This window comes from Hermetia illucens, chromosome 2 (genome assembly GCF_905115235.1).
Source record: "Hermetia illucens chromosome 2, iHerIll2.2.curated.20191125, whole genome shotgun sequence".
NCBI classification, from domain to species: Eukaryota; Metazoa; Arthropoda; class Insecta; order Diptera; family Stratiomyidae; genus Hermetia; species Hermetia illucens.
Genome location: NC_051850.1, coordinates 127,983,065 through 127,997,299, shown reverse-complemented (window position 1 = coordinate 127,997,299; position 14,235 = coordinate 127,983,065). Strand labels below are relative to the sequence as shown.

Sequence of the window (14,235 nt, the reverse complement as noted above, 5' to 3'; positions counted from 1 at the left end):
TACTTCCGTGATTCGTTTCGTTTAACGATTTACTGAGTCTTGAGTCCGCATCCAGTTGAAAAACCAGGCCAATTGGGTAAAACCTTTTCTACTTTTGTACTGCAGGGACTTCTCGTTTCCGGCGAAGCACTTAATTTTTACAAAATAAGAGTTGGCGATTTCGATTTATAAATGCTATTGCTTCCTTGTTTTCATTATGTTCTACTTGAATTCATCGTCGTCGTGTTTTGCGTTTCTATCTATATAAAGGATGTCCTGTTGACAATGGTAGAAATTTTAATGGTGGATAGTACCACTTGTTTGAGAAAAAGTGTTTTATGGCATAGCTACTCTGTTTTTTACGGTTACAGAGCTGTGACGTTTTCCGTGAATAGTGTCATTTAATCCCAGATTTGACATCAATTTCATATAAGTGGATACTTTTTCAATTACAAAGTCGAATCGTCCTGTTCAAACTTTAAGGAAATTTCAAAATAGAAAAAACAAGTCAGGAAACCGGAAGCTGGACGCTTCAGGTATGAAAGGTTTTGTGTATTTCTTATATAAAACATTTTGAGTGTGCATTAGTACGTAGGACGTAATATATGCATACATTATGTGAGAGATTCCACTTTCGGGTAATACTGACATTCATAGTCTTGAATTTGCAAAGAAGCGACAACTTTGACCTATTATAAATTTGTTAGTAATAGTGTGAGTTTCACCAAAGTTGGTAGGAGCATGCTCTATGTTATACTCTGTTTTTTTTTTGTAAAATTCGTGCTGCTGGTTCTAGAATGAACTTAAGGGGGGCCTTTACTAAAAATTGTAGCAATATACTATTATTAACTTTATTTTAACAGATATCGTTATGGAGGGTATTTCGGAGCCTAGGCACCATATAGATTTTGATTGGTTGATTTTTTTCAGATTTTTCGGTTGGCTAGTTTCTGAAAATGAGTCCATTAAATAAATGATTAATTTCGATCCCCCACACTCCCCGCCTTTCCAACAAATGTCAGAACTAACACCGGATTTGGAAAGTACTAACCAAGACTTTTCATTTGATACTCCACATGACTATGTTTGATGAAAAACGAATTTACACCCCCCTTTTGCACGTATGGAGACCCCCCTTAAATTCGATGTAGAATGATGTAACTTACTGTATGCGTGAGCGTTCACAATTCCCACCAAATTTGGTGCGAATCGCTACAGCCGTCAATCGACAGACAGTAAACCGATTTTAATTTAATTTTGTGTAAAACAAAGAATGAGGGTTTCTTCAAGGGCAGATGTAACTCGTCAGGCCCCGCCTAACCTCTGTCCTGATAGTAGCGTGACCGAAAGTGACGACATGTGGTAATCGTTCCATTTATGTATAATCACAAACCCGGCATGAGTGTGAATTATATTCAAATGAAATCTGCCTTGTGTTCAGATCTAAACTAGGCCTCAGAGAATTTTTTCTTTGAAGGTTAAGGGAGTCCTGAGTTCACAACGACTTGATGATTATCATCAAGGATTTTCAAAAAGGAGTCAATTTCGCTTGCATTTCTTTTATATTAGTTGAAATAAAAAACTTCTGGAAGATGTTTGATTTGTTTTACATCAAAACCACGTTTAAATGCGTAATATTTGTAATTTTCTCATCATCAAGGTCATCATTTTTATGTCATTGGAAAGCTTACATAATGAGGCAACTAATATTGACTTTGCAACTTTGTAAACTTGAAGTATCATTGCATTTTGAAATTTGTATGACGAATTAATTTTGGAATTTCTTGAAAGTTTGATCAGTTACATATTCGGAGTAACGGTGACCTTTGCCATTGATAAAAAATATGCATTTTATATGATATTTTATGAAGAGTGGCAGAAATGTAATTGGAAATGACAAAAAAGAAAACATAAACTCATGTTCTCCCTGTAATCAACGATTTCTGTGGTCAAATGTTAGTAACGGTAAAATCGTATACTGCCAGCAACTATCACAATATTTCCCCATGAACATGTTATAAATCCAATAAATTTAGTGATTAAACAGTTTTATTGTCATCGTCGTAATAGGGAAATGGTTTGTCGTGTGGCTGATTTATCAATTTTTTCAAGCTAGTTTTTTAGCAGATTGTTGTAATTACATTAGTATCGCTATCATCGGTCCATCCTAAATGAGGAAAAACCAAAGTTACAGAAATTAGAAAGCTCATTATGAAAAGTAGTGTTCTAGGAAGATGGGAAGTGTATTCTAAGACGTGAAGTGTCGAAAATCGGAAAAGAAAAACTACACCTAACGAAGACAGGCTTATTTGTCGGCAGAGTAAAGACAATCCTTTTATAACAAGTAGAGACCTCCTATATAACAATATCTCTGCAACTCTGCAATAATATTACTGCGGGGACTATCAGAAATCGTCTGCTAGAATTTGGATGACGACGACGCTTCCCCCGTCATGAACCGTACAACTCCAAAAAAAAATTTAAAAGCCCATTCGAATTTGCAGAAGAGTACTTACAGATACTACTGTCTTTCTGAGAAAAGACTATTCTGGAGAATTGAATCGAAGATTAACAGGTTTGGATTCGATCCTATGTATAGTATTGGCGTCCAATGAACAGATACACAAGATAATCAAGCATGGGAGAGGAAATATCATGGTATGGTGAGCATTTTTGTGGCGGGGCATTGGTCCTATTGTTAGGATCGACGGGCGTATGGATCAGAATAAATATAACAACATCCTAGAAAATGTGATGATGTAATTAAGTATATATAAGACAATGACCCGAAACAAACTTTCGGCTAATAAAGGGTTGATTTGAAGAACAAAAATCAATGTTTTGAGCTGGCCAGCGCTAAGTCCCGATCTCAGTCCCATTAAGAACTTGCAAACTGATGTGCAACCCAATCGGAAACGTCCAAAAACTTGGCTGAACTTTTCACAATGTTGAAAAAGTTTGGAAAAACATCAGCCTTAAGAAATGTCAACATTTGGTGGTTAGTTTGCCGAGGTGTTGTTCGGCCATTAATAAGAATAAGGGCTATCCGACAAGCACGAACCTTTTGTGACTACAAAACAAGGCAGTGCTTCTAATTATATTGTATTATTCCACCACCACAATCTGAGATTAAGTGAAGAGTGGAAAATTGTGAATTGGTTGGGCACATTAAGCTTTTTGACATTATTCTCGAAAAACGTTATAGCTTTGTAACTGTAAACGGTAAACGGTTGCCATTCCATGGAATAATTTTCCTCTATTGTGGTGCTATCCACCATTAATATGTCTACCATTGGGAACGGGGCATCCTGTATTACGAATTGGGAATCAAGGGATGCGAAAAAAAAATATATATGTACATGTCGGCAAGCGCCTATGAGTAAATGCTATCCTGACATGGAAGACAATAACTCTAGTATCCTATTATATATATGATCATGCAGTTTTTCTAAATCAAGTTATGAGGATTTCTAAAAGTATATCATTCTTCTTTTTTCTAGGCTGAACCCTTCATTCATTTCCATATCATTTTATGAAGAAATCAGCCCCAGCCCCCCCTAATATCAGTCACTTTTGATCTATTACTAGCAATTTGTTCAATAATTATTAACCAATCATCAGGGCCGTAGAGCGAAACTGGGGGCTGGGGTGAAAATTAAGCGAGAAAATTGGGCCCGAAATGAAAATTATACGATTCTGTGGCAAAACTTACTGGGGTTCCCCGGTTATTTCACTTTTTCCTTGAAACCTCGGGCCTGGGGGAATCCTCCTCCTTCCATTCCCGCCTTGTCAAGCCTGCATATCATCAAATTCAACAGAATTCGTAAACTGAGGAATTGTCATCAATAATTTAGTCAGCAACTGGTGAAATTCAATAAATGATCATTATCCTTCACTTCTAATGTTAGTCTATGGCGTTAGTTTTAAGTATGTACAGGTAAACTGTCAACAACTGTTGAAAAGCTGAGAAATCGATATGAAAATAGAAAGACGCAAAGACAGTGCATCAGAGTTACCATATGATAAAATTTATTGAATTCCTAAATGATTTGCAGTTGCAGATGCCGAAAACATTTGTACAAAAAAGGAACATACGAATTAATTGCTTCAAGTTCAAGTTTCAGACTGGTTTCAGTTAACTGTAAAAACTCGCGCAAGAGAGCCATTGATGCTCGTGCCATTTGAGCTGTTGAGCTATCTTGGAACCACACATCCCTCATATTCATTTCTTCAAGTTCGGGAAGGAAAATTTCTTCAATCATCTGGATATAACGGTCAGAAATAGCTGTAATTGGCTTGTCGTTTTCTTCAAAAAACCAGGGTCCAATAATGCCAGCTCTCGATAATGCACATCGAACTGTCACACGTTCTGCATACACGGGTTGTTCGTGGAGATTTCGGGAGCCTTGGATGAAGTGCTCTAACACACTTCAAGGCCCTGATCCAATTGGATTGTTGTTCCAACGATTATTATTATTATGAAGAATTCATCTTACTGTGCGATCAGAAATCCTAAGAACAAATGAATGTTTACGTGCGCCTCCCGTACCTTCTCGTCTTGGTGGTTTTTTATGGTATTGGCATTTTTACTGGCAGTATCCATGCACGAACAATCAATTTCCGATCAGGAACAGGACCTGCAAGCGTGATAATTGAATGATTGTTAGAAAAGTAAGTTGCCAAGGCGAACGGACGCGCTTCTCTCGTTCACTGCTGCTGATCTTCCCCTTTCGTAAGATTAATGGTCGCTGTTTGCCGTGTAATTCAAATAAGGTACTTTGGCACCGAAGTATTTTACATAAGAAGTCTAGTCTGTGGCTTTAGATTCTCTGTTTTTTGTCTAGCAATACTCTCTCCCATTCTAAACTATTCATCATATCAAAAATAACTTCTAATCTCTTAGTTTATAGCTCAAACATCCACGCACCAATAGAAAGTTAAATAAAAATATTTCATTGAAAAGGATGTGATGGTCTTCTTAAGCATTTTTGCAACCTTAATTGATTTATACAATCAGAAACGTGCCGAATTCAAGTACATTCACTTATTTAACTCAAACACGCTTTTGCTATTACTGCTGCGATTTCAGAATATTTTCTGCTGCTTGCAAATAAATAGCCAATTAATGGAGAATTTAGCTGGAGCGGCAAATCATTCATGGGCTGACGGAAGATTTCTTCGCTGACTTGGCAGGAATTCTCATAACAATGCACAATGAGAACACCGAAACATTTGCCTTTATTTATATCTTACAATGCGAAAAATCACGCTGAAGGTGATGTGACTGACATAAATTCAAAAAAAAGCTTAGTTAATTAATTATTAAGTAATTATAAATTCTTTACTCAATTATTACTAAAAGCCTAAATTTATGAGCAATTTTTTTGTTAGAACGATTTTAAACAATTATTATTCGGAACATAAAATAAATTCTTAGAAATAATATACACGCTCTGCACATGAATATAACTAATTGGCTTCCGGCTTATATCAATGTGATGATATATGTAAGTCTTCGAAATTTGTGTTAATTAAGATTTGTTACTTTTATCTATTGCATAAAAGAATTCTGAAAAAAAGCGTTTACTGTTGGGAGCCATATAACGACTCAATATTCATTTAACCTGATGTCGCCAGCAACCATAATTTTCAGACCTTGTTTGGGTCACTGCACTAGCTTTACCGACTTTGGATTTTGCCTGGATTTGGATTGTCCTTGCTCGCATGTTTTACTGATTCGATGTTGAGTAGAGTTCAATTAGCGATTCTTCGGTAAAAAGGATGCGATCGCGTGTCCCTTGCGTTCATCTTTTAGTCTATTGAAGTATTTTTTTCAATCGTCAATATTTTTTTGAATAAAAAGTGCTTCGTTGGCCTTACGTTAGCATATTTTCCGTCCCAGATCCGGCTCTGACTTTGTTCTTGACAAGTGGTTTTCTTTTTAACCGCCGATGACAAGACAGAGGTTCTGCCACATTTATGGAGTACCGCAAGTTGTCTTGAGAGTCTCGTGGTCCATAGTTGCATGGCCTTCCATAGAACTCCGAGTTGGCGGCTAATCGAAATCCTCTTGCATTATTTATGTAAATCCTTATACCTCGAGCTGTCCTGAAAGTGTTCGAGTTGGCTGATCGAAATGCTTCACATTTATCCATGAGATAAAAATTGTTCCATTTTAGTTATTAAAAGTTATTAAATTCAATCAATATCTTATATTGGCTGTTTTCCCAAAAAATATCTTTCAAAAGAAAAGTCGATACTGCGATCCGGACAAAAAGTAAATTACAAATACCTCACCGATTAATTAAACTTCCCTCACAACAATCAATTTTTAAACTTTGTTAAGCTTTGTTAGCCACTACCCCATTCACAGCTGCATGCCAGTTTGTAGAACGATCGTTGCAGAGATAAACCAGATAAACCGTATTTATGACCTATTAAAATTGCAGGTATAAGCTTACTTACCTGCAGGCATCTCATTTTAATCTCAAATATGGGCCCTTCAAATTTGAATAATTGAAGTTTTAATGAATACTCTGCCTTCCGTATACTTCTTGTTGGCTCCTTTGTGAATTGCATCCAAACAATCTTTTTTCGTATTTTTGATTTTTTTTTCCTGTTTGCTTTTCAATGAAACTGTGCTTTAATTTCAGCTCATAGCAACGAAACAGGCGCAGAGATGAATACGACTCTTAGCTATTTTCTTATACACAACGTTTTTGAAGCTTTGACCTACGCTAAGCCCTATTTTTACCCATTTAAAAATTTAAGCTCATGGTTTGTTTGCAATCCGGACGAACTAGATAAGTGCGAAATATGCTCTCATCTCATCGCCTGGCAGTTTGACTCATTACTGCTTTAAACCAGCCACACACGTTTTGGCAGGCCTTCGTATTTCGGTAGTATCGCAACATCCGCATCATTTTTTGCGCTTTGTCCTGTGACGCGCTGACGAGAGGTTCATTTTTTTGTATGCAGCGTATTTCGCTTTTCTCCTATTTAACTCCATTCAACACCTCCATTACGCTCCTGTCAGTTTCCTTCTTCCCATCCCGACATTCACTTATTTTAGAATAGTAATTCAAAAATGGTGCATTTTTATTTGAAAATGCAAATGCTACAAGTTAGCGGGACTGCTTGGTGATGTTAGTACCAGGGATGTTCCCATCCATTATGAACGATCATGGAAGGAGCGTTGCGAAAGGTGTGCCTGTGGGCCGCAAGATGCGGACTCGGCAAAAACCCAACCAAAACGGAACTGATGCCATTCACCATCAAGACAAGGGTACCTGAATTCCACCTAGCATGACTGAATGAACTAAGGTTGGTCCTTTGCTCCAATCTAATGTATCTAAGAGATTGAACATAGAACTGAGGGTTAAGAAGCCTTCAATGCTTCTAAGAGGACTTTTGCAAAGAAATGGGGTCTCCGGCCGAGGATGGTTCTTTGGATGTTCACCCCTGTGGTGCGCCCAATTCTAACGTACAGGTCTACTATATGGTGGCAGGCGTTGAGCAAAAAATACAATAGAACGAAGTTTAATTAGATTCGAAGAACCGCGTGTGCAGATGCTACTGGGGCTCTGCAGTCCTGCCCGGCAGATGCTCTCAAGGCACTCCTGCATCTCCTCCCCATAGACCACCTCTACATTAAATACATTATATCGTGCAGTGCCGTCAGACTACGTGAGTCCGGATGCTGAACAGCGGCGTCCTACGGCCAAAGTAACATGCTAAACGAAGTACCTCGGGAAATCTGGGCATTCCCCACGGACTATGCCACACGCAAGCTGAACTTCACGAAAAACTTTGCTGTGGACTTTTCAACCAGGGCAGAGTGGAAGACCGGCGGTGTGTTGCAAGATTATGACACAATATTCTTCACCGATGGATCAAAGATGGTCTGTGGAGTCGGTGTAGGGATTTTCTCGAATAGACAGTGTATCCGAGTCGTCTTGTCTCCCAGGTTTCTCCAGTGTATTCCAAGCGGAAATACCGGCGATACTGGAAATCTGTCGATAGCTGGGGCATTATTCGAGCCTCAAGCGTAACATAGCCACTCGGACTGATAGCCAAGCAGCCATTAAGGCCTTGTACTCAGCGATGACATCCTCCAGGCTGGCGGGGCATTGCGGAAACGCAAACAATCTGGGCGGCACCCTCAAAGTCACCCTCCTCTGAGTTCCCAGCCATACGGATATAGAGAGAAATGAGCGGGCTGACGGATTGGTCAGGTGGGGCTTTACTCTTGGCAGTTCTTCGGCGGGTACAGTCGGTGTTTCGCTGGCTACTATCAAGGACGGAATCTACTCGCACTACTTAACAACCGCGAACGTAAGATGGCAAAGGCTTACTACCTGTGCCAAGCCAAGGAGGTCAAGAGCTCCTCTGTACCAGCCGTGTGCAAATGCATACGATGGTCTGCACGGGGCACTGGCCCATAGGGGACCATGCCGGCAGGCTCGGCATACCCAACAATTCGCATTACCGAAGCTGCGGGGAAAATGGGGAAACCCTCATGCACTTCCTTTGCGATTGCCCAGCTCTACCTAGAGTCAGGCTATGGACATTGGGTAAACCATTCTTTGGCGACGTCAGATTTCTAGCTGCAGGGTGGGAGAGATACTTTCCTCCGTGAATGCTAGGGACTGATTTTGAAGATCTGACCCGGCTCTGTCTCCCTGCTCTTATAACAAAAGTCATGGTCTTCCGGAGTTTGTGGCATCAAAACGGCGCACCACAGCGTTGAAATATAGCTGAGAGGTACTTTGTGGGGCAGTGGCGTTAAGTTGGGAGAAAATTTTCGGAAAGTGTGGTGACAACGCTTTTTTTTTCAATTTTGTAATTTGAAAGATAAGATCGAAAGTCGATTTTCGAGAGCAAAGCTAAGGGCATGAATAATTATATGCCAGCTGGATTATTATTCTGTTAAGGGAAGTTGCATTGTGTCCTAAAAGAACTATGTTATTGTGCCCCTTTTACTGGTTATAGTGTAACTACACTATGCCAAGCAAGCATATAACCGTCAAGAATTATAATATATTCCCTACTTTCAAGTATTTCAACTTGGCATCTGGTGTTAAGTATTCTCCCTCTCCTTGACCTATTTTGCACAAGTTTCGTTACACTCCGCACAGAACTTGCAGACATCATCCATAGATATTCCTAGCTTCGCCAGGTGATAGTTTAGTCGGCAATCGCCATTGAGTATTCCCATTGTAATCCGACTTTTTTGATAAGGTTCAAACAATCGCTTGAACGCTTGGGTTCGCATTCCCTCATAAGCAACTTGAGTTGCCCCTTTCCAGGTAGATTCGCCCGGTGTAGTTGCCTCAGCGGTTACTTTTCATTTTTCAATGTCAAAACCATGAACCCGTTTCCGATTCCACAGATGGGTCTTGCTCCGTGTAGAGGCATCCCTACTTCTTTTTTGGCCAGTTCGTCCGCTGCCTCATTGCCTTCCAACCCAGAGTATCCAGACCTTGTTGTGCCAGCCGAGCGTGTTTAGTCACTCAAAGCATTCCCATACCAATTTGGAATCATCTCTTGAACATATTCCCGTTTTAAGACCCAAGAATTGTTTATCGCAATTTGACATATTTGGGGAGAATATTTAAATCAATTTCGCGATTATTTATTTTCTTAAACCATCATAACTCTGGCCTGGTTTATTTATCCCTTGGATTAAATATTTATGGAAAATATGAAAATGCCCATACATAACTATTTGTGATGAACACATGACCGCCTGCATTACACATCCTTCACGCTATTATCAGTTGACGGTTACAAATGCCGCATACACTGCAAATTATCTATTGAATGGATGGTGTAGAAACCATTTCTCATTTCTAATTCATTAGAGAGGCAATATTACCAATCCGCCCACAGGAGAGTTACATCATTTTATTAGATATTTAGAAATATTAATAGAAGTAAGTTACTTGTATAAGATGGTTGTATTTTTCAGTCAAACCAATAAACTTGTATAGCCAAGAGTGAAATGTTCGCAAAAACTTTCTCATCTTTAATTTAGTTCGTTAATACCTTGGGATATCTTCAGCAGATTTGATTCACACTCATGTGAATGTTCGGGACCAAATATATGATTGTCTACTCTATTGTGTATAGATTAGTAAAATCGAACAATGCCAAAAATTGCAATCAATCCATGACTCTGGTCATTACGAAGGTGATAGCCTTCAATTTTTCCTTCAACAGAAAGACTATGTATGAGATTAGCAGACAACAACGTAAACAAGGGATCACATTGAGAAAAAATTAAGTTCAAAATATACGCTAATCTTCTTTAGCCTTTCTTTCTTTGCTAGCGTGTTTCTTTACTACAGCAAATTTAATCTGGTTTCTCAATTTCTCATTAAAAACATCTCACTGGAATATGTGGGTATAAGCAGATTAAAAACATATCAGCGAATTTAAGCTGCCAATAGCTTTATTTCCTTTCATTTTAATGGGTGTTCAGAGTGAAGTAATAATTACTGAAAGTTTTTAGTATCATAAAAATGTTAAAATATTGCAGTTTGTTGCATTGCAATATACATATGTTTATATGTAGACAATTGAAGACATACATGCTCAATGAATTTTGCCCTCAAAAATAAAATAATATTGTCCCAGCGGGACTGAGTATATAAAGCCAAGAAGTACATTTATATAAAATCAAAAAATAGGGCTTCTATCTGCGTTTAGATATATGTATAACATAAATACGCAACCTTGCTTACTGAAATCATAGTGTACAAAGTACTCTTTGATGTGCATAGTGAATGTGAAATTACCTCACTAAGTACGTTTTCACGTAGGGTTATCTGACTATAAATCTCGGAGTAAAAAAGAAAGCGAGCAACAATAAAATGTAACGCATTGCACTCTATTCTTCCAGTCTCCAGATTCAAAGAAAAAAAACAACTTTATCAGATCTCAGTGGGAATCTACAGATTAAAACGATCATAAGTGTTTTACAGACTACAATTAAGCTATTTAAACACCTATTGAGTAAAGCCGATTAGATCATCGTTTTGATTGGTTCACAAGCCAGAAGAAATCTTTTTTTAGATAAGATGTTTATCATTTTGTCTGATTTTGTAGGTTACGAAACGCTGGGGACATTGGGCGTGTCTACGTAAGGATATGAATTTTAATTTCTTTGACCTGTTCATTTTTTTACATAAGATACTTTTCCAATAAATGATAAATCATTTTAGCAAACTATCAATTTGTTGCCGTTTATAAATTATTGCATTTGAGTTTCATTAATACACCTTGGTATATATTACATGAACAAGAAAAAATCTTCGCCAAACTACCGTTGCCACATTTTCCCTACAGTTTATTACTTTTCGTAATAGCCCTGTCCTAGATAGAATATTTTTCAGTACCATAAAAAAGACTGGCATCTGCTGGCACATATTATCTGCTCCAGAACAGAAAATAGAAACTGTCGAATTGAGTTTAGTATTTCCTTTTCAATTTGGACATAATCCACGGAAGAAACATTTAAAAGAAAAATAAAAATTTTAAGTAGAATTAAAACAAGATAAACATAACACGGAATCATAGATCGTCAATGAAAAGAAGATACGTACGTACAGCTAATTAACTTTATTGTATTTCATCAGACTCATTAATTGATGGAATTTTCTAATTTCCTCTGAACTTATTTGATATGAGATTTATTCGTTCAGAATATTCGAAAAGTTAATACTTAATACTTTTCTCTGGAGGAATCTTTGAATAGTGTGGTTCTTTGAAGGTGATAATATGGAATCATGCCTTGTGCTTGAACTCAATTTTTTTAGGATCGATAGCTGGAGTTTTATTTGGATAAAGTAGAATGATTATGAGGAGGCAGAGAGCACACAAAACTATCAGTACCTGACTAGTTCTACTTACCACAACCATGCCATGCTTGTTTTTAGGGTTTTGTGTGAAACAAAACCTTATTAAAATCGATTAAATGTCTGTCTGTTCGTATGGCTTTCACAGCCGATTTACTCGAGAACGGCTGAACCGATTGACACAAAACTTGGTGCAAAGGTGCGGTCTGTGTATCCTTTTACATGCAGCGAGAGACGCCATTTTGTGTCGTGTTTGAAGAGGTGCTCCTCTTAGGGGCAAAGGGGGTGTAAAATGTTTTTTTTTTACAGAATATAATCGTATGAAGTATCAAATGGAAGGGCTCGATCAGTACTTTTCGAAAATGATGTTATTTCTTATATTGGGTGAAACATTCTCAGGACCTATCTAGCTCCAGCTCCAATCTGGAAAAATTCACAATGGTGCATCTATACGAAATCTAGGCCCCAAATTGCGCTTGTATATGGCAGCATCACGGCCGGTTCAGAGACAGTGCGATACGCAAACGCCACCCCCAAAGATCCCCGTCCCTCTACTTGCTCGAGACGCTTACGATATTTCTCCTTGCTAAGAGCGTCAGCCCATACCTCGGTGCCGTAGAGCAGCACAGACTGCGTTGAACTCATCAGGAGATGTCGCCTGCCAGACGTAGGACCCCCAATATTTGCCATTAGCCTACTTAACGTCCAAACTCCAGCTGCAGCCTTATTCGCTGTTGCTTTGATTTGCTTAAAAAAGCTCATCTTTGAATCAAGAGTCAGCCCGAAGTACTTTAACGCTGGTTTTAACTCAATTATCGACTGCCGAACGATATGGGATGCAGGTTCGGTATTCTCTTTTTAGTCAGGATGACTACTTCGGTTTTCTCCAATGCAAGGTTGAACCTATGAATCCGTCCGCTTACACCCCACATCAATATGCCAACTTTGCTTTGCGCCTGTTCGACAGTGCGTCCAGCAACAAGCACCGCGGCATCATCTCCATAACTGACCAGGCGCGACTCTTCTGGCATGTCGAGTTTAAGTAATCATAGGTAGCGTTCGAGAAATCCGACCCTAGGATGGATCCCTGTGGTACTGCCGACGGGACCTCCACCTTCTTCTGACCCTCTAGCGTTTCATAGATTCATAGAGTAGGCAGCGGTTCCTCAGATAGTCCCCCAATATCCGTAAGAGATAATTCGGTACGTGGAAAGTATTGTCTAGTCTGCCTAGAATATCTTTCCATCTTACGGAATTGAAGGCGTTTCTGACGTCAAGCATTACGAGGAACACCACCCGTCAAGTTCGGCGCTTTATGCCTCCGCTCGTCGAACGGCATCCACGACTTGCATGCCAGCATCAATTGTGGATGTCCCTGCTCTAAAAGCAAACTGAAGATAAATCTTCGGCAGCGCGTATCGCTTCAGCGAGTCTACTTCTGATGAGCTATTCGAGCACTTTTCCTGCAGTATAAAGCATACATCGAGGGCGGTATGAAGACGGCAACTCGGGGTCGCCTTTCCCTTTGTTGATCAGCGCAAGCCGACGTCATCATCCCATACGGGGTGCGCAGGGAATAGTGCCAGTGAAATGCGGTCCATCTTCTCGGCCTGAAGTGAACAGGGTTTCCGCGAAAACCCAATTTTTCCCTCCAGCGCGGCCCCACCTGTTCCAAGAGTTTCGACAACCCTCCCGGTGTTCACTTTCGCCAAATCCCATGCACAGAAAGAGCGCCGGGGAGGCGCACGCCAAAAGTTTGTGTGCACCACTTCGAAGGCAATGTATTGTTAGTCACTTGCCGAGAAGTCTTCAGGAACTCGCTGCCCGTCCACCGGCGGCACCAGTGATTCCGACGCGAATGTTACGTCTGCAATGTTTCCCTCGCAGCCTGGGCGCCGGAACGTTGGGGTGGATCCGGTGTTTAGAACAACCAGCCCTGTTCTCGCTGCCATTTCCAGAATTCGTTTCGCTCGTCTGTGTGAGGCATGCACCATTCAAGTGCCCTGGCATTGAAGCCACCTCCGACTAGGATCCGCCCATCTGCGCCTAAGATAGCGTTCTCCAAAGCATCAAGCCTGCGTCGAAAGTTCGGCATCGTTTCATCCGGCATAAAATAGACACTGAAAAACCTTACCCCCGAACACCGAATGCAGACAAAGCCATCCCCTCGGCCTTGGGTCAGAACCTTCAGAAGGGTGCCGTCCCAAACCCATATATCAGGATGCCATGAAACTGAGTCCTTGTTTTGGTACTGCTCATTGAATACTAAATCAGATTTGATCTCCGCAGCGAACTGCGCGAGCAACTCGTGAGCGGTTGTACTCCGGTGTATATTGATTTGTAGGATGCGAATCATGTTGACCGCGTCCTAGCTCTTTTCAATTCTGCTCAGAAGACT

The 14,235-nt window shown here is 39.8% G+C and overlaps 1 protein-coding gene across 1 annotated transcript in view; it reads left to right on the top strand.

The window, feature by feature from the left end:
• The window catches only part of LOC119649333, a 157,447-nt gene that overhangs the window by 119,069 nt on the left and 24,143 nt on the right, over positions 1-14,235 (top strand). The window lies entirely within an intron of this gene.